The following is a 21,781-nucleotide window of genomic DNA, read 5'->3' on the forward strand; positions in this document are numbered from 1 at the left end:
GTTTTAGTTTTCAAATAAATTTACGAGTTGGCCGCTGTTATGTGGATATCCGGCGGAGAGGATTGACGACCAACACAGATCGCATTCGACTCATGCGATTCCGCGCTGTACAAAAATGGAGCACATCTGTTTCGTTCACGCTGGGATAATAGGAGATACCCCTTAACATTTAACTTGCCACGAACACTCTTGCCGATCCGAATCTGTCACGAACATTCCCGGCTAGCTTTTTCTTTTGTTTTCATTTCGCTTGACGCTACCTATGGATTTCATTTAGCACACTTCATTTTCCCGTGCTCATAATGAGATTTCCGTGTCCCAGCGGAGTCTTGTTCACTAGTATAAAAATCTGTTATGGCATTAGCAGGAAATAGCTGCGGATGATGACCGAGGAGTAGACAAAAAAAACAATACAATGCGCACGCCAAGAAATAAGAGCCACTCTACGAACCCAAAAACACTACAAGGAATGGTTCCAACATCAAATCACGAAATAGCAAGTGCTATTATAATTACGAGTTGGTATGTAATATTTAATTCTGGTGACTAATATAATGTTATCTCTCGCGAGGAATGTCACTGTTGGCGGTGATGGAGTGAGAAGAGAGGAAACAATCACCGTCGCGTCGTTTCAGCAGGGCAGCTTTTGCGCGTGATGGTGTCGGCGGACGCCTCTTCTATCCCTTTTATTCGGCCGTGTTCCATCGCGCTGGTCACTCGACCGCAGGCCTCTTTCGCGGATTAAAAGGGAAATTTACTCTAGGCGACATCGGTGTTCTATTGAAATGAAAAAATGTAGCTATATTTTTCAACACACATTTTTATTCAACACAACACTATTAGGTGTCATTGTTTAGGATGGTAACAACAAAAAGAAGACACGTCCGGTCGCTGAACTGTTTGAAGCGATAACCATCCGGCTTTTTCCATGGAAGAAAACTGGAAAGTGGAGGAAGTGAAGGGGTTGAGGGAAAAGAGAGTTTGGTGAGAATTTATTGAAGTTATTTAGCCTGGAGGGCCTATATATACACTAACTGCCGAATCCTAACAGATATATTAGTGCGTGTGTACATATATATATATATATATATATATATATATATATATATATATTATATATTATGTATATATACATGTATATATATATACATATATTATATATTATATATTATGTATATATATACATGTATATATATATATACTATATATATAATATCCCTCCCATGGACTACAACTTTGACGTGGTAAAAGCACTTGTGCGTTCCGATAACCCCTAGAGAAGTACGCAGAGAAGTACACAGAGATATAGGGGGATTTGTAATAGAGTATGTATTTGATTGTAAGGAGGAACAAAATATTTATATGGTAGTTGTGTCCATCGAAAACCTAGCTTAAACGGTAGATTACCTCTTAGTAATAGCACACCCACACACACACATATATACGAGGTACAGGTATATGAGTGTGTGTGTGCACATATATAACATGTCATTATTACATTAACTACAGTTCAAAACATGTCGACTTAATGTCTTGAAAATGGGATCACCCTTACATTATATACGAGGTACAGGTATATGAGTGTGTGTGTGCACATGTATAACATGTCATTATTATATTAACTACAGTTCAAAACATTTCGACTTAAGGTCTTGAAAATGGGGTCACCCTTACATTCTTTTCATTAATTTCCAGCAAATGTAAATGTATATTTATGTGTGTAATTATTATTATCCACTGTTCCTACAAAAATGAATATAATAAAAATAAACAGGAAAAAAATCATCCATGAGAAAATATCTGAGGCTGGATCAAAAAATACAAATATTATAGATGGAAGAAATATCTTTCAAAAATTGATAAATCTGCCTGTATACAGGCTGTATAGATATTTCATCATAATAGGAAACTATTTTAATGACAAATATAAAATATCTGTTTGAAATAAAAAGGAATTATCTTCAAGGGAAAATATTAAGTATATAACAAAAAATATAATACCAATCAATGTAGAAGAAAATTGGAGGTTACTGTACCTATAATTTTTAATGAAATACCTTAGGATTTTAGAATATTAGTCTTTAAATGCTGCGAAATAGAGAATAAAAGATGAGATGTGAAACAGAGAGGATTAGTGCTTGGATCATAACTTGACACAAAATATATGTAGCTTTATAATTTCGACACTTTAAGCTATCACTTTTGTATATGTGGCACCTACTGTCAAGCCAGGACTGAATGGCTTAGCTGGACCGGAATGAGTATTGCATTTATAAATTTCAATTAATACTACTATTGTTTATCATGAAAATCTTACCCTATGGTATTTGCTGAAAATTGTCTGTTATTATATATCCGTATTGATTGTCTGTAATTCTGTTGTATGTCATATATGATGAATATCCATAGCATAAGAAAATTGCCAGCCTACTCTTCTTAATGAGTACAAAATTATCGTGTGAGCATTTAAGCGTTCTTAGTCACGTTTTCTTTTGTCCGTAATAAATTCAATGGAAAGCTTTATTCTGTTATATTTCCAATAATAAACGCGGATCCTTGCATCAATAGATATGAAGTGCTGCCAGTGCCAAAGTAGGACAGAAAAAGGATCGCAGATGCTAAAATAGTCGCGTGCGACCTTTAGGAGTGGAAAAAATCGACCCTAACGTTTCCTCGATCCACAAAGCTCCTACTCCTGCCCCTCTACTACTTGCTGTTCCGCCTACATCCTGCCCTTTCTATGCATGCCGCTCCGACCAAAGCCATTTTTAAAAACGCAGACTGGTCCTCGAGGGAGAAAGCCTTCCCCTCCCAGTTGTTTACCCCATTAACCTCGGCAGGGGCGTTGCGGCAATTCAGTAATTAGGATTGTTGCGCTCTACAAAATCGTATTCTGATTTTTAGCGTCTCTGTGAGCATTATTTATGCTCAATTTATTGTTTCCGATAATCATTTTCAATACTGTTGAGACCACACGATATTTATTTATTTAGCATTAGTCTGAAAACAGCACATTTTAGCCTTAACTCGGACTATTATCAATTATAACGATGGTCAAATTAAGAAACACCCGAACCCTACAAGGAGAAAAACCCACTCAGATGTGAATTGAACCCGCGACCCTTGGAATGGCAGAGGAGGACGTTTCCCCGCCACCACCGGGGTCGGCATTTATTGTAGCTTTCAAGGTTTGGTCACATTGCACTCGCTAGTGCAATTAATATTAATTTGGATTCGAGGGATATGTCTTTATAGCATAATTTTGAATGCTGTGGCAATAATTAAATTAAAATTAAGCCCTTGCTTTCTCATGAGTCATTAATATCGTGAGATATACGTTTTATAGCTATCGAACCCATGTGAATTATTTTGTAACCAATCGTCCCAATGGCCTTAAAAATCGTTCATTTGCATTTGCTTTCCTATTCACATAATTTCATTGTGCGACATTACTAAATATACATACTGTAGTGCGACAAAGGATACCTACCTCCTGTTGGAATAATACCATTGATATCAATACCCTTTTTGTTCTCCAATTTATTATTAAAACCGCGATTGCTAGCATTTGACTAGATTGTATTTCGCAATTATGTAATAACCTATTTAAACAAGTTCATTGTACGGCCTTTTAATTCGGCATATATATTTTTTTCAATGACGTGCGTATATATTTTTAATCTTATTTGTTTAAAAGAATTAATTCCACACGAGGAGATTATTTTTTACCTAAACTCTACTCTTTACCTAAACTCTACCTAAACCTACCCTTTACCTTCTGAAATTCAATTCACTAAGAATGTGGGAGATGAGGTAATGTTCATGATGGATATGTTTCACGTTTAATTCATCATGAATTATTCTAAAATATTTTTTATGTTTAAATATATGATTGTTAATAAACTATGTTTTTATAATAAATAAAATATCTACTTTTCACACGGTTGACATGGCATAATTAACGGGCTACTCGCTAGTTCTTTAAGTAGTAAGGGGTAATTCAGTGAATTTAAAGTATGTATTATATTCCGTTAAAAATTTCTGAAAAGTTTTTACGACCTTACGACACTGGACTTTTATATTTCGACTTCAGATGCAAACACATTTCCTCCGATTCTTTTGGTTCAACCTCAATGGAAGTTGGGTAGATGCAAATCGAGGGCGTTCATAGAAGAGGAAAATTCTCCGGAACATGAATACGAAAAGTCGATGAGGAGAACTATGAGGTGTACTCCTTAGTGTGGTCGTTGAGAGGGAAATAGTTTAGAAGAGGTGGGTTGGGAAAATATATTGACGAAATAAAAAGGGAGCGGGAGGGAACAAACAACGACTTTGGGTGAACGTGAGCGGGCTAAAAAATAAACAGATTTATTTGGGTGGAAATGAGACTTTGGAGTCCCTCCTTCCATATCAACCTTTATAATGACATTCATTGGAATCATGCCCTACATACCGCCGTTTCGACTGGGTACAATAAGACACTACACTCTTATGATTTGTCATTAGTGAAATATGAATTTGGTGCTCTATCAAGTTCGCAAAAAAATTCAGGAAAAATCAGGGTCTTACACTGTATGTCACGTATAAGGGTACTTTGGGATCACGAATCATGATAGGGAAGAACTAATATACAAGTATACGGTAGGATGTTCATTCCTGTTATTTAAACTTTTATAGTTCATCATGAAAACCACCACGAGGGTGTGTGACAGTCCATCTAATCTTTATTTTCTCCCTAGATGAATGTATCATCACGAAATAAATATCGTTCCTGGGTATTTTTTGAACCAATGCCGTTAAACGAAATGAGAAAGTGTCGTTAATCGAAATGAGAAAATGCAGCTAAAGGATCACGCTTCCCTAGGAGCGCCAAGGTTATATCCTCAAAATAGGAATAAATTCCATCGATTATAACTTACCAGTAGGAAATCGCAAACCCCGTTCAATACTTCGTCCATATTCCACATCATCGCAGAATGTATGCCAAAATAGTGTACAGTACTAGATCGAGTACATTTTTTAATAAATAAATACTGGCTTTCTTGATTCCCCGATCTGAATATTTCTGGAATAAATAACCCAATGTATTTTGTAAGTCTTTTTCTTTAGGAAGCAATGAAAGCCAGTGTGAGGTAAATGTATAATAAACCTAAATGCGCATGAAATATAAGGAATTACGACTACATGCACAATATTTAATTAGATATATAGATTATAACAGGCGTATCTTGTTTATTTATGCTTTGATAAGTGGAAGTGACGCGTACAACTCCAGTCTTACTTTGTTTTATCTTCCGTAAGAATGTTATAATAATTTTTCCGGGAAAGGATGCGATTTCAAGTGTCAGTTCTTGCAGTGCATACTCTTCAGATTCCCTTAAGATGTTAGGGATTTGTAAGCTTTGGAAGATTCCAGCAGTTTAATTAATTCCATGCAATTTACGACTTTGTCGATCATCTGCTTTTGATGGCAGAGAGATTTTGAGTCTTCGTTATTCGCATTATAGACTCTCCGAAGAGATCTGCTGAGGACGCTAGCTTTGGCTTTCCTTTTGCTAACTACTCAGCGTATTTGATTTTCTAATGACTTCACAAATAGACGTGCACCCTGTAACCTTTTCAGGTGAGACGGAAATGTATTTCCACTTCCACCAAATACTCTCACCGTGTCTAGTATTTCCGCAGAGAGTAATTTTTTTTTTGATTTGTATCAGTATGTCAGGAGTATTTTTTCCTTGTATGAAACTGAAGTTATTTGTTCTCTTGATTTAGTGGCGTTTTGGATTCGATATTTCATTCCCGCAATTTCCTCAAGAATCATCATATTTCGCTGCTAAACCAGCATAGGTATTTACTATCATGATTGACTTTACTCATTAGAGCGTCAATTTAATAGCTTTCTATTCTGATAAGGATTTTTAAATTTGTTACGTAATATCAGGCCATCATGTGGAGTCTCAGTAATTTCCTCGGTTTCAATTCATCATCAATGAATGACGGTATGAAAAGTAAATGAAAATCCCAGAAAGTTATTATGGTAGAGTAATATAACGACGAATGCCAATGGAGCGTTGTGTTGTAGAAAGTCAAGAAACTTGAATTACAAGCCGACACAAATAGGTGAATTAACAGGGATACCGATAGAACGCCTTATTATGTTGTATAAATACCTTAAGTGTATACGGTGAACATGGATAGGAGTGTGTGAAAAATATAATCGACTTATTTTTACTAGGTGAAATTAGAAATAACTCGTGATATTGCGGTATTACTGGAAATGTGGCAAATGGAAACCTTGACCCGTTCTTGGGTCGGAAGTAATTTATAACGACCGGCTTATAAATCTCCTTTTACTAACTATTCATTATAAATTCATCCAAATAACCAAGTAACAATGAAAATATTGCGTCAAATGTAACAGAATTGGGGGTTCATTGAAAAATTGCGAATAATCCTGTAAAGGTAATAACGGATGACAAAAGAGAATGGCGTGAATGAGGACTAATATAGAATGACATATGTGAAACATTTATGAAGCGTGGGAGCAGTAAAAGAAGCATTAGAGGAAAGCGAGCGAATAGCATGAAAACGAAGGAAACATGATAGTTGAAATCGGAATTGGTGAGGGGAGTGAGGGCGGGTTTTCATGCTCGCGTCCAGGCACGGGTTGGTTTTCATCGCACGAGATGAATGAGAAATTTCGTTTGAAAAGATTCCTCACGGGGTGGGAGTGGGGGAAAGGTGGGCTCGGTGAGGAAGGTGTGGGCTCACACGGGGTTGCGGGTGGTTGAGAGCTGGATTATGGGAACGGGCGGAAAGGGGCCGAGACGGGAGGGGAGTGGATGTTAGTGCGCGCGCGCTTCGAAGGAGTTCGCTCTGGAGGGGAAGGAGAAAGAGAGAGAGAGGTATAGAGGAACCATGGAGGGAAGAGGGAGAGATGGGCGAGTAAATTCTCCTTGGAGGAATGAATGGTGTGGGGGTGAAAGGGGAGAGAGAGTGGGGTGGGAGGGGCTTTCAAAACGAGCGTGCGAAACCGGAAGCTGCACCGTCGATTTTGGCGTCCTCCATTTTTTTTATTATTGTTATTCCGAGAAAGGAAGTGATATATGTGGGAGATGAATTAATCCCCTAGGGGATCGTCGGGGCAAACATTGTCGTTCTTTATTCGATTCATTCTCTTCACGTATCATAACAACCCACGAAATAATTGCTCTTCTAAAAACGTCTCCATTTCATGCTACGAGGCGAAGATACGGACCCGTACTTAGGACGTGTAATTACGTTCGCAAATCCTCATTGCATCAAATTTTCCATTGAATAAAGGATTTTTTTCGGTTCATTCCAGGTTTTTAATTCATTCCAATTACCTTGCTCCTTCTTTGTACTTAGGCTGAATTATACTTTTTTATGTTTTACTAAATCATATATTACATTTTGTAAAACTTATGTGTTCAAAGAACCTAATATTTCAAACAAGGAGACAAGTCGTCAAAACGTTCAAATGGAGCCTGGAAACCTATGGATAACAGGCATGGAACTTCGGAAATGTGTACCAGCGAGTAATAGAAACTTTTAAAACATGGTGCTGGACGAGAATAGTGAAGATTATGGTCACAAAAAGTGAGGAACGAGGAAGTATATAGAGGAGTGGAAGAGCCATATGGATAACTCTATGGCAACGGAGTAGATGAATTACACACCTTGAGGCACAATGGATGAGTTGGAAACTTAATAGAAGGGAACATTGAAAGGAGGATTCCGCGAGGAAGAACAAGAATACCTAGGAAAAATTAAGAAGGGCGTAAACCAATCCTGAGAGTACAATACTGGTGATGATAATTGTATTTATTGTATGATTAAATTTGAATTGAGAAGTGAAATCTGCACCATCATCATTAATTAAAAAAATAGTCATTAGTATTTTTTTTATTTATAGTAATAGTTTAAGGAGAGGCGACCGACGGCTGAGGTCATTTGTACCATTAAAGGTGGACAGAAAAGAATGAAGTGTGGAGGGAAACCCAGCGTCGGCATTAGTCTACTCTTAACGAAAGGCGCCAAGGGGTCCGTAGCATAACGTCCCATCCGACGGACGGCTAGCTCACTCAAAGTGCTCTCCAGAAATCACCTCAATTAGGGATCGGGATACCACTGAAAAATATCCACCGCATCCGCTATTCGGACTCGGGCCCTCTGGGTGGGAAGCCAGTATGTTAGCCTCCGCACTATCCCTATCCCTATAAGCCCATGGACAACTACAAACCGATGACTATCCAAGGGCCGTAAACGTCAAAGTTAACATAAGTAATCCATGGTCGGGAGGGACTCCTGAACCCGCGACGCCCGAACATGAGCGCATACCGCACTTGATGGAGTGAGCTGATTTCCTTTTGCTGGAAAGTGCCATTTTTCGTATATTGCCGCTGAATGCACAAATATCACTCGATCACAAAATCAGCTCACCAAAACATTGATCCGGAGATACTGAAATGAAACCGGTGGAATCACGGGATTACATAAATCTACGCATTTGCTGTTACTAAAGTGTAACTAACATTAATGCATTCATGTTCAGAATGCCTCACAATCCGCAGAAAAGGCGTGTGGCAGAGAATGTTAGAGGACAAGGCTTATATTTATAAAAATGCAATTATGGTGTGTGTATAAATACTCGTATTTATTTACGTGTGTATGTATGTTTTTTTAAGGTAATCTACCGGTTAAGGTAGCTTTTTGGATGGACTCAACTACCAAACAAATATTTTATTATTCCTAACAAAACACAAAATCCATCATCCTACTCTATATCAGGTCCCTCTTCATCTCTGAGTACTTTCTTCCTCACTTCATCCCGTCCAACATCCCTATCCTGTTCCTTCCCTTTCATCTTTTTCCCAACATTCTCCCCTCTATCACAGTCTTCAACATCCCACTGCCGGTCAATACCCCATTCATCCACTTTTCCTGCCTCCATAGGATTTCTCCCAACAAACCCCTCTCTTCGCCCACCATACCAAGTACTTCCTCATTTGTTTTCTTCTCTGTCCATTTCACCTTCTCCATTCTTCTCCACACCCACATTTCAAAAGCCTCCAATCTACGTCTATCCTCCTGCTTCAATGACCACTTTTCTGCACCGTACATAGCTACGCTTCCTATCAAAGTTTTGACGAGTCTTTTCTAAACATCCTTACTCAAAGTCCCTATCATCAGCTCCCTCCTCCTTGTGAAAGCCTCTTTGCCTAGCGCAATTCTCCTCCTTACGTCCCTACTACTTTGACCGTGTCGGTCCAAAACACTACCCAGATACGTAAACTGTTCTACCTGCTCTAGTTTTTGCCCTCCTATTTTAATGTTAAGCTTAGCTTTTTTCTTTCTAGAAAAGCAGATAACCTTTGTTTTATTAATATTGATTCTCATCCCATACCTGTCGCACTGAATTTCCAATTCACTAAGCAATGCTTGCAGCCCCTTGGCTGACTGACAAACTAAAGCTTGGTCATCAGCAAACCTAACTGATTTTACGAATTCCCCGCCCACTTTCATTCCTACATCTAGTTCTTCCCATGCCTCTTTAACATTTCCTCTGCATATAGGTTGAACAGCAACGGTGATAATGGGCAAATCGGCCTTACATCTCTTCCTAACACTGCCCATCCTGACTCCTTGTTTCCCACCCGCACCTGAGCAGTCTGAGACATGTACAGGTTGTGGATTAGCCTCCTTTCCCTCCAATCTGTTCCCATTTTCTGCGGAATACTCATTAGTTTTTCCTAATTCACTCTATCAAACGCTTTTACGAAATCTACGAAACAGGCAAATACCCCTTGGTTGTGGTCTATATTCCTCTTGATTAATAATCTCATTACAGCAATGGCATCACGCGTACTATATACATATATATATATATATATACATATATACATTTTTTTAAGGTTATCTACCGGTTAAGGTAGGTTTTTGGATGGACACAACTACCAAACAAACATGCAATGCGAGGATATGGAAAGTCTGCAGAGGAAGGGAGAAATCGGTGCGCTGTACAGCAAAGTCAAATCTTTATCGGGAAGTAAGAAAGGGAGATCAACGATAGCAGTTAGAGATAAGGCGGGTAAGGTAATAGTTGACGCAGAGAAGATCCAAGAGAGATGGAAGGAGTATATAGAAGAACTGTGTATTTAAAAACTTATACCGACAAAGTTAGACATTGAAAAAGAATATGACGTAGAGGAAGACAGCTTAGATCCAGCCATAATAGATAATGAGACAGAAAGGGCATTGAGGGAAATGAAACTAAATAAGGTCAACGGGGTGGATAACATTCCCGCGGAACCTTTAAAATGCTTAGAAAAATGTGAGAAGAAGAGGCTATATGGGCTGATCCGTAGTATTTATGAGGAGGGAATCTGGCCGGAAGACTTTGCGAGATCAGTTTTAGTTCCCATTCCGAAAAAGGTAAAGGCCACCTCATGTGAGGATTACAGGACAATTAGTTTGATATCCCACGCAGCTTAAGTTGTTCTCAGGATCATAAGTAAAAGGATAGAGAGTAGGGAAAATGATTACATAGGGGATGATCAGTTTGGGTTTAGGAAGGGAAGAGGTACGCGTGATGCCATTGCAGTAATGAGATTATTAACCGAGAGGAATATAGAACACAACCAAGGGGTATTTGCCTGTTTCGTATGCAGAGGAAATGATTAAAGAGGCATGGGAAGAACTAGAGGTAGGAATGAAAGTGGGCGGGGAATTCGTAAAATCAGTTAGGTTCGCTGATGACCAAGCTTTAGTTTGTCAGTCAGCAAAGGGGTGCAAGCATTGCTTAGTGAATTGGAAATTCAGTGCGACAGGTATGGGATGAGAATCAATATTATTAAAAAAAATGGTTATGCGATTTTCTAGAAAGAAAAAGGCTACGCTAAACAATAAAATAGGAGAGCAAAAACTAGAGCAGGTAGAACAGTTTACGTATCTCGGTAGTGTTTTAGACCAACACGGTCAAAGTAGTAGGGACGTAAGGAGAAGAATTGCGCTGGCCAAAGAGGCTTTCACAAGGAGGAGGGAGTTTATGACGGGGACGTTGAGTAAGGATGTTAAGAAAAGACTCGTAAAAACTTTAATTTGGAGCGTAGCTATATACGGCGCGGAAACGTGGTCATTGAAGCAGGAGGATAGACGTAGACTGGAGGCTTTTGAAATGTGGGTTTGGAGAAGAATGGAGAAAGTGAAATGGACAGAGAAGAAAACAAATGAGGAAATACTTGGTATGGTGGGCGAAGAGAGGGGTTTGCTGGGAGAAATCCTATGGAGGCAGGAAAGGTGGATGAAGGGGGTGTTGACCGGGAGTGGGATGTTGAAGACTGTGATAGAGGGTAGAATGTCGGGCAAAAGAGGACAGGGAAGGAACAGGATAGGGATGTTGGACGGGAAGAAGGGAGGAAGAAAATACTCAGAGCTGAAGAGGGACCTGATGCAGAGTAGGATGTTGTGTTATGCTAGGGGCCACAAATTATTTAATTAATCCATCCAAAAACCTACCTTAACCGCTAGGTTACCTAATAATAATACACACATATATATTTAGTAAATAGACTCGCTAGATGAATCGGTTAAAATGCTGGTCGTTTCGGAGACGGTAGGCGACCACTTTGTCAGCAGTTCGTCTTTTGCTGACGAAGGAGTTGCCTTCTGGCCCCGAAACGCCCTCATACTAAATATTTAGGTGAATTTTAAGTGCTTCCTTATATTGTAATATAACTAATAATATACTCATATACTATATAGCCAATTTCATTTTAATATTTTTTCTCATCGTATCGCGCAATTCTCGTTTCCTTTCCTTCACGTATTTAAGATACCACTTGTTGCCCGGTCGCCTTGCCGCTAGGTTTCGCGCCTGCTGTTTATCTGCGACCATCTCGTGCGCGTCCGGCGCCGTTGCTAACTTAGGGGGTGGCGAGGCGAAGGGACAGCGAGTGGCGGCTGTAACGCAGCGGAGGCTCGGCATGCCTCTAATCCTTTGGAGATCGCAGGCCTACGGGGTTGGGGAGGGTTGTAGGGTGAGTAAGCGAGATCCTTGGGCTCCTTGTGTTTGGATCGAAATGCGCTCGGCGGAGAGAGTGTGGATGAGCGAGATAAGGGACGGGAATTGCGGCGATGGAAGGTCGAAGGGAGGGAGTGTTAGGGTGGAGGTAAGATAAAGGGGAATGGGAGGTGTGAGTGGGAGGAGAAGAAAAACTAGAGTTGGTCGAAAGGGCATAATGCTCACATATACTGTCTCTTCTCTATAACTGTTAGTTCAGTTGTCGTCGGCGTACCCTGGGTACAGTCCAGAATTCGCGCTGAAGCAGAGTGCGGTCTTAACATTAACAGACATGCTTCTAAAAATTGTTGGAGGAGATAGACCATGTCCAGTTGACGATAAAGATATTTCATGATCTACGATCCGGTATCAAATTCTTATGCCGGCAATTAAGAGTAATCCTGAATTGACCAGTATTTTATGTTGCTAATGCTTAAACTCTCCATGGTAATAAATCCCTTAAAACCCTCACTCACTCACGCTTCACGTTTCGTAAGAGTTATTTTAGGTTAAAAAGCCGCCAATGGCTTACGGCTATCTTTAGCCTTTTAAATTTGCATCTAACTCTTAGAAACTGTTCCAGGTTGTACGGGCTTAGGCCTATTATCTGTATGTGAAGTGTATTTGTTTTAATTGCGAGATATTTAAGGGATAGAGTTTAAATTGAGAGAAAGCCTCAGTTAAATACTTAATTTTTTGATCTGTCAGCAGTTTTTCCGTAAATCGTATGACCTTTTAGCTTAATGTATTAGATGACGAATGGTGTAAATCTAATGGGATTTGAAATTTGGAAATTTGGATAATTGCTCTTTTTCTTTATGTATTCGGTGGTGAGGGAATTGAAAGGTAGACTTAATGATAAATCCAGAGAGCGCGTATAATATATAAAATATTTTCATATTCGATGAGAAAGATAGTATGGATTAGACAAAGTTCAAGAGTACTTGACTTATCGTCAAATATGTCATGTATTTTCTTCCACATTTATTTCATATTAGCCCGTTTTCTTACGTTTTTATTCTTCTTCCTTGTTTATAATTGCACACCTGCACAAAAGTCCTCCTGCTTTCTATTTATTTGAGATTGTTTATTTTCTCCTCACAGGGAATGTGGGGATGCATTAAAGATAGAGGTACATTCGAGTAATAAATATTGTCTGGAGGATTTAACCTTGTGTTGAAATCTTTGTAAATATGATTGCTCTACAATGGTATCTATGATGTTTATATTTGCATAATATATTGCTAAACATTATGTTATCGTATTTGCTTAGTGATCAATGTATATATGGTATAAGTTAACTGATTTCACTCTAGTGCAGCGTAAGAGAAATCTGGTACAATTTGACTCCACTTCAATTCATCCTGCAGATGAAAGAAAAGGTGTCATATAGGGCTGAGGTAATTATCACATTTTCGTTTCCCTATCCGTTTCCTGAATATCTATTCATGAAAATTAGTAAATTTATGATGAAATTTATTTTTCATACTTTCCGATATCCACATTAATATTGAAAAGCTGAACTTCATATGTATCTTAATAACTGATTGGTATTTGTAACACATATAATGGGATGGACATGATTAGCGTGATAAGTATTTGTGGGTGTTTTTTCGACTTCATATAAAAACAAGGGAAGGCCCGTAATCATTCTTGAAATGCTTTTGTTGTCTCGTACTTTTCCAATATTTTTACTCTGATTTTTTTGATTTACACATCTGAGTCCATTTTTAATTAATTATTTTTATTTAGCTTGATTTTAAAATCCGTTGGTCCAATTTATTATTTTTATTTCTCATTTTAACTTTTTGTGTTAGGCGCTTGAGTTCGAGGCGTTTTCTACCTACCGCCTTGAAACGATGGGAAATCAGTGAAGTGTCAAAGGGTTGGTGACGTATCCGACTCAAATATACTTGTTCGTAAAATTCCCTTCAACACATTTAAAAATGACAAACAGTAGGGTGTCTTTTAGCAAAATATTCTGATGGCAGCACTCGCTGCGGATCCGAGGCATCTGGGTTAAATCCATTTCGATACAATTAACAACTTCCGCACCTATCATGTTCGTTCTGTTTTATCCTCGTTTGAATAAGATATTCTCTTTCGCCTTCTCTTCCCGCTCAAATGCTTTTTGCGTATTATTAAAGTAAGGAGAGTACCTATGAAATGCAAATGATTGGTTTTATTTCGTAGTACCTCCGAAAATAAACACAAATAAAAAGTTGAGAAGGCGTCGGAAATTCTGGTCGCTTCCCAGTTGTTTTGATTAGCTCTCTATCCATTGTGAATTTCGAACACTGTGAACAGCTTCTATATTCGGTCTTAAGGCCTTCCCCGTAGGGCTAATTTGGCGTGAGGTACGTATTAACAAGAATGAAAACAAAGCACGGACATAATGCTGTTCTCTCTTATTTGACAACCCTTTATTGCGGGAACTGACTGGACTAGAGTTTGCTTTTTTACCGCCTCTCTTTACTGAAAAACCTAACGTTCCACTGCTTCCTTACCTGTTCCTTTTATTGTGTGTTCACCAATTGGATTTTTTTCAATTCTTTGATATTTTCCCGTCTAGAAATTTGTTAAGTAGCTATGAATTCGAAGCACTTTCTCTATTTGAAATTAAAAAGATTTTAAGTCAATATTTCCACTCATTTCTTTTTTTTGAATTTCTGATCCTAATTATATTAAAAAATTACACAGTATCAACGATTCGATATTAGTGTTTCTAAATATGCGATCAGTTCAATCTATATTTTTCGTCCCGACATGGATTTGTTACATTTTACGCCAATTGTATTTAACTTACCCCCAAGAAGGTTAAGTCCCACAGGTACAAGTTTATTATAATATTCGTCACAATAAAGAAAAAACGGCGGATTTTAAAGTGCCTATATGTTGTTTTTCCCGAGATATCTGATGTTTCCTCTTATTTTTAATTTCAATTAAAATTTTTATGAAAAAGATACTCGCAAACCAAGTGTTGCATGTGAATCATTTTTAAATGACCATTGAGTTCTACCTGAATGCCAAAATCCTCTTCTTTTGGCATAAAATCCTGTGTTACATCCTAAAAAAATGCCTATTCAATTTGGATACTACTGATTCTTAAGGGCATACTTGGCTTGGTTATAATTGTTGGGTAGTTTACCGATTAAGGCAATGTTTGGATGGACTAAGACTGGAAACCGACACATTTATTACACTCTCCTCAGGAAACACAAGCTGACATCCGCCACTACAATAAGTCGTTCTTCTACTCCGCATACTTCCTTCATTTTGTCCAAAATGCCGATCCTTTTCCTCGTCATACTTCCGTTCTCCCCTCTATCACACACCTCAACATCCCATCGCCCGTAGTAGGTACAAAAATTTCCCCCTGTGAGTTTTTGACGCAAGTCGAGAATTGCGGGGATCGGGATTGGTGCGGTGGCTATCATACTGGCTTCCCACTCAGAGGGCTCGGGTTTAAATCCCGGTGGTGTTGAATATTTTTCAAAGGCAGCTCGATCCCTACTTGAGGTACTTTGTGGAGGGCACTTTGAGTGAGTACGCCGTCCGTCGGATGGGACGTTAAGCTGCGGACCCCTTGGCGCCTTTCGCAAAGAGTAGGCTAATGCCGACGCCGGGTTTCTCTCCACCCTTCATCCTCTCCTGTCCTTCCCCTATGGCGCAAATGACCTCAGCAGTCGGTCGCATCCCCTAAATACTACTACTACTGAATCACTGATTATTGTGTTACGTATTGGGTGAATACTTTTATCCAGCCAATTTATTGACTCAAAGTCAAACTCAACTCTCATGATCTCAATTTTCATTTATAAATTTGCAAAATAAAATCATTGTATATACTTCTCCTTCCCCTATGGCGCAAAAGACCTCAGCAGGTCTCCCCTAAATACTACTACTACTCGAGAATTGCTTAAAAAAAACAGTAATCATTATATGAAAAAGTAACATGCATCACATTTATATAGTCCTGAGCTCACTTCTTATCATGATGCATCATAGATGGCCATTCAATATTGCACCCACTCCGAGTGCAAGTAAGCACTGGTGTCTGGGATTCCGACGGCTTTAGATGATGCCATGGAAATATTTTTCGCTATGCCTTTTGCCAAAAGTCCATTCGCTTTCTCCTTTTGCTCAAGATTACGTGCGCGACGCGGAGAGTTAGTTGAGGGGAAATCCGCGCTGGAGGTGCGAAGGGGGGGGATCGTTGCGGAGGAGGAAGCGGGAAAGAGCGGAGGGCGGGCTTCCAGATGGGAGGAGGGGGCGTTAGTTAAGAAACCGCTGGCGTGGTTTTCCGCAGATATGTCAGATCCCGAGAAAAGGGGATGGGTCGGCAATGAGGTTGGACTGCTCTTAAAGGGATTTCGTTCCGCCGTCCGCCCCCTTTTCATGAATACCTAATTTGTGCGGAATAAACACGCGATCGCGTTCGGATTTTCCGTCGTCGCTTTCGGGAATGCTTTCCCTCGTCGTTTCTGTTTTCGCAGCTACTCTCTCTTTCTCTCTCTCTCTGAATCCCCCCCTCCTCTCTCAGCCTCCCCCTACCGATCTCCCTTTAGAGAGACTGATGCTCCCTTCTCTCTCTTCTTTTCTCCGCCCCTCCCTCTCATCCCCTTCCTGCCATCGTCTCATCTGTTCGTCGTGACGATCGCAGCCACCAACCCCGCTCGGCCCCTTCCTCTCCCCTTGTTCCCTCCCCACTCCCTCCCCCCGCCGCCTAAACAGTCGCCCTCGTCGTCACGGAAACAGGAGAGTGTGTTGGGGGGAAGGGGAAGTGGGGATTGGTTGCAATGCATTTCCAAATTCCGCTGATTCGAGTTTGAAGAGCGCCGCCGTAAATTACGTCTCGAGCACGTCCCTCTTTTGTTTTCGCCTCGCAGGAGATTAATCCGTCGCCCCGCGTTTGTATCACAAGCGGGGCCGGGGCTACGGGGATTGTTTTTGCGCGGTAAATTGAGCACAATACTTGGTTTATTGCTTCGCTTTTTGAGGTGGAGGGTGGCGGCTTTCCTTTCGTCCCCAGCGTTCCATTTAATCGCATTTGTTTAAAACGCGTCATTCTAGAAGTTAAATTAACCACTGTCACGCCTTTAGAGTTTCCTTGGGCATCTCCCTTCTCGGTGACTCTACCAGCTGCCAATAGTGAATGTGATAAATGGGGATATGTCTATTGAAATGTTTCAACATAAGAAGTAGCGCTGATCCTGCGTAAGAAATTATTCTCGTTTTGTGACGTGACGTTTTGTGACGGTTTAAAGATTTTATTTCCAAAGACATGATTTTTATTGCAATGTATTGTGGTAATATTTTGTCAATTTAATGCGGGAATAATTTAGTAAATATATTATAAAGTAGTGCAAGAACTTCCCGCGTTGAAACAGTTATATTTGTTGGGAACAGTAAGATATCCAGCTTTCTTTCCCTGGGCAGTTGCTGTTATCGACGCTTATATTTGAATTATATACACCGTTACTCGCGGTTAAATGTAAAAGTGAATTGATGTTTTTTGCATAGATTAATTAGATTATAGATTTACTAACGCTTATCATATTGAAATACGTGCGTTGATTTTAAAAGAAGATGATCCTGCAAGATAAGAGTTATTATTTTCTAGTCGGTTAATGTTAGGGTCGTACAGTTACCAGACATTGGGTCCCACATCGGTTTGTATTTTTGTGTGCCATTGTGGTATCAATATTATTAACGGAATGTAATGAATGAGTGAGTATTTTACCATTGGCCTTCACGAGTAGCTGTAACTGGGAAGGCTTGATTTAAAGCACGCGAGACTCATTCAAGTATACTAATTCAAGTAACGAAACTGCAGTACTCTTATATCCATTCAAGGTATGCGTACAACGGGTTTTATAGTTAATAACTGAAGGATCTGGCATTTTCCTGACTAAACATATTTCTGGACATCATTTCATCACCCAGTTCTATCATTATTGGTTTCACCAGTGAGAATAATCTACTATAGTAACTATATAAACCGTCGTGCTGATTAATCTCACAGTAGAATGGCAACGGAATGAATTCTAGCTTCATTTGGTGAGGGAAAAAGAGACATTCCATGCAAAATTGTTATAGGAATGTTTTTATCATAGAAATAACCTTAGGATATAATCTCGCTACCATCGCGGACATTGACTTCAATCGCCATAAATTTGAGGAAATAATATCTCCACGAAACCGCAGATGATGACGATTGTAGGAGAACGTGTTTAATGTACGCTTGAGCATCACAAGCAGTATCTTAGCAACACAGACCTATGCCAATGCATATGTCTTCGGGGCCGGGGAGAGTATTCGTGTATGTGGGCTAGACGGATTCGAAGTAATTCTTCAGCTCCAAAGAAATTTTCATTCTTCCTTCAGGTTAGCAATAAAATTTTCCAAAAAATCGGAATATTTTATAAAAGTACGGGTTTACTCCTTGCTCCGAGAGAATTACAGGCCATAGAGGCTGCTCGTTTACACGGCCATTTGCAACATAGAGCCAACTCGATGACATAGGAAAACTCGCTTCAACCCCAGAAATTTATTCCGAGTGTCATTTACAGGGTCAGAAAATGAACTGCATAAGGTCCGGCATCTTTCATTGAAATATTTGCCTAGTATTCAAATAAGTAACTTAAATAATTTAATTTAATAAGTGTTTAATTAATTTAATTTAACAAATATTTTTTGATGCAAATTTATAATTATCTTGTAAGGAATAATTAAAAATGGGTATTTAGAGCACACCCTGTAACCGTGACAAGGGTTAGCGTAAGATATTTAATTGAAAAGCAATATATTATTGAAGTCATAATGTCTAACCAAGTGCAATTGAAATCATCATTTTTCTCAAAAAGGAAGCACAATTGGGCAGCCCCGTAGCGTAGGCTCTAACTGTGGTCCCAGGTCCACTTTTGAAAGTCGCGGAGTCAGTGTGGCATTTCACTCATAACCGTGGCGAGAAACATGGTCTCGGAGGGGAAATGTCCACAAAATGGGTTAAAAGCCGTCGGAAACCCAGAAAAAAAGAAGAAATGACGCGTCGCAAATGACGCGCGGTGGGTGAGATCGAAACGAGAAGGGGAGAGAGAGGGTGGGAGAGGCTTTGGGGGGAGGGGACAGAAACAAGATATCGTATCATATAAGAGTTCGGGGAGGAGGGTTGCGTGACGTGCGGATGTTAAACGGTTTAAATGGGAAGCGCAGTTTTGGGGATGGCATCCGGGGGAGTTGAACATCGGGGCACGAGCAATTAGCGCCCCCATCGTTTCCAACTTAAGAGTTCAAACACGCATTGTCGGCATCTCGCCCGGATCAGATGCTGTGCATGCGCGAGCATACCCTTACACACACACACACACCCTCCCACAAACGCATGAAGTCTCGTGAAACGATCCCCTCCCCACTTCGCCCCTCTTTACCCCCCCCCACCCCCACTCCAACCACACACGGACGTCCTGTAACCATTTCATCTTCGTCTCCTTTCCACCTTCCTCACCATTCCTACTATTCCCATCTTGACTCTAGTCCGCTTCCTTCTGCTTTACTCAAGATTTCTTCCTCTTTCCAATCCACAAAAAAACCAGCCCTCCTCAATCTATTTGTTAGATTCTACAGAGTCTGTAACTGTAAGCCACCAGGTTATTGGGAGGGGATGATGCACACATGCTATACTCCATTTGCATTAAATGCCACTAAATAGTTAGGAATTATCGAAGTTAATATTGTGTAGTATTTAAATAAGTATGCCTATTAGGAGCTTTGAATTCAATATACTATATTATGGAAAAATGTGACCAATTGATGTCAGGCTACATATACTGGTGGTTATATTTTAGCATATCAAATGGAAAAACGGCTGAAAACCAGGCTAGTTAGTCTTACTTATTCTTTCATGCACGACGTTGGTGATTTCTATTCTATTATATATCTCATGCAGAAACCAATATTGTAAAGCAGTCCGTAGTAGTTGTCTTGTACCTTTACGCAAGCAAATGATTTTTCTCATGATGAAAACCAAGTGGTATGCATAGGTGATCCCGTAATGTATTCCTAATATGTAATCTTTCAGGCGTGTTCTTAGAAATGTATTCCTTAACTTTCAGTAGGTGAATGATGCACATATATATTTTTCTGGCAGTTTATATTTAGTAAATGTAACGTTAACATTTCAGACATAGTTTTAAAATCTGTGCCGTGTAAACATGCAGTGTGCATAGTCTAAGTGAGCTGAAAGATGGCATTCCTTCCCTTTACATTTACTTCAAGTTTCTTCTGTGTCCTTCTGATAAGTCATGATTGTCTGCTGCTTTGTCCGCACAAACGCTTCAAGAGAGTTAATGAGGGAGCGTAACATGTATTTAATACAGAATTGATTGATATTTTGTTGGGGAATGTTTCAGGCAAAATTATTTTCTTTCTTCCGTTTCGGAATTCTTTTATCTTTTAATACGTCGTGTTCAAGTTATTATTGATGATGCTGCATGCCGAGGAGCGTTTATTAGTTGCACCTCATATTAAGTATGCTAATGGTGCTTCTACTGTATAGCACTACCTAGTAAGTACTTCTCTCACGAGAACTTGTCACAAAGCAAGTTCTTAATAGTGCTACTGAGCAGCGAGGCTCGGTCGTTTACGGCTTTAAACGGTTTGAAATTCATCCCCTATTTTACAGCAACGCACCTTAATTATTAATACATTTCAAGAAACCATGCACTCATTTGCAAGAGATAATGCTCTGGGAAGGATTCGAACCGAAGAACGTTCAACTAAAGGGGTGAGTGCATTTCCTCCAGGACCAAAAGATTCTCTCTCAATGACGAAAGAAATCTCGGGTGATTTAATTAATGAATTACAATGTGCATCTAATTAATATATTGCATTCTTTTTCCCGTCCGCTTAGTTGTTTTTAAGTTAATTTTACCGTTTATATTCTCTATTGAGTTTCACCCTATCACGAACCCACAAGAATCTGCTTTCCTCAGATATGCTTGGCATGCAGAAACCAGAATTCTCATTGAAGTATTTCAATCTAAAAGGCATTATCGGACCTGTGAAGTGAGTATTGCGCGAATTTTAACGATATTTTCGGAATTAGAGAAGTTTTTTTGTTGATCCATATGATTTTCATGATATCACGTGACACTTAAAAATTGAAAATCATTTATTATTATATATTTTGGGCAGTGCTGGCCTGGTGTGCAATCACATCCGTCACTGGTCTGTCTTCTTACAATTGCATGCCTTTAACAGCGTGTTGATTTTAATTAATTGTTTTTTATGTTTAGCTCTTTTTTTCTGAATCTGATTCTGCTACTTGCTTTGATCGCCAGTTTCAAAACAGTTTTGACCAATAGCCTTCTCATTGTTATATACGGGTATTTCAGCTATTTTATGTTGCTTACTCGAGTCATTATGTTATGTGTTAATTCGTGAAATTCAAATTTCGGCAACACATGCTTGTGAATTTTCCTGGAGAAATATTCAGATTAACGGAAATAATATCCTTTATAACACCAACTCATTTTATCTTTTTCGCCGTTTTTTATGGTGAAATTTATTTTTGTTGTTTTCCATATTTGTTCTTCGGATTTACGTCAATGTCATTATCCATTCTTCTACGCCTTCTCCTTACCACATCTTATTCATCCCTCTCCTCTTCAGGCCTTTCTCCTTGGTTTTAATCCTTGA

This window comes from Hetaerina americana, unplaced genomic scaffold (genome assembly GCF_022747635.1).
Source record: "Hetaerina americana unplaced genomic scaffold, ioHetAmer1.1.p SCAF_26, whole genome shotgun sequence".
Classification (NCBI taxonomy): domain Eukaryota; kingdom Metazoa; phylum Arthropoda; class Insecta; order Odonata; family Calopterygidae; genus Hetaerina; species Hetaerina americana.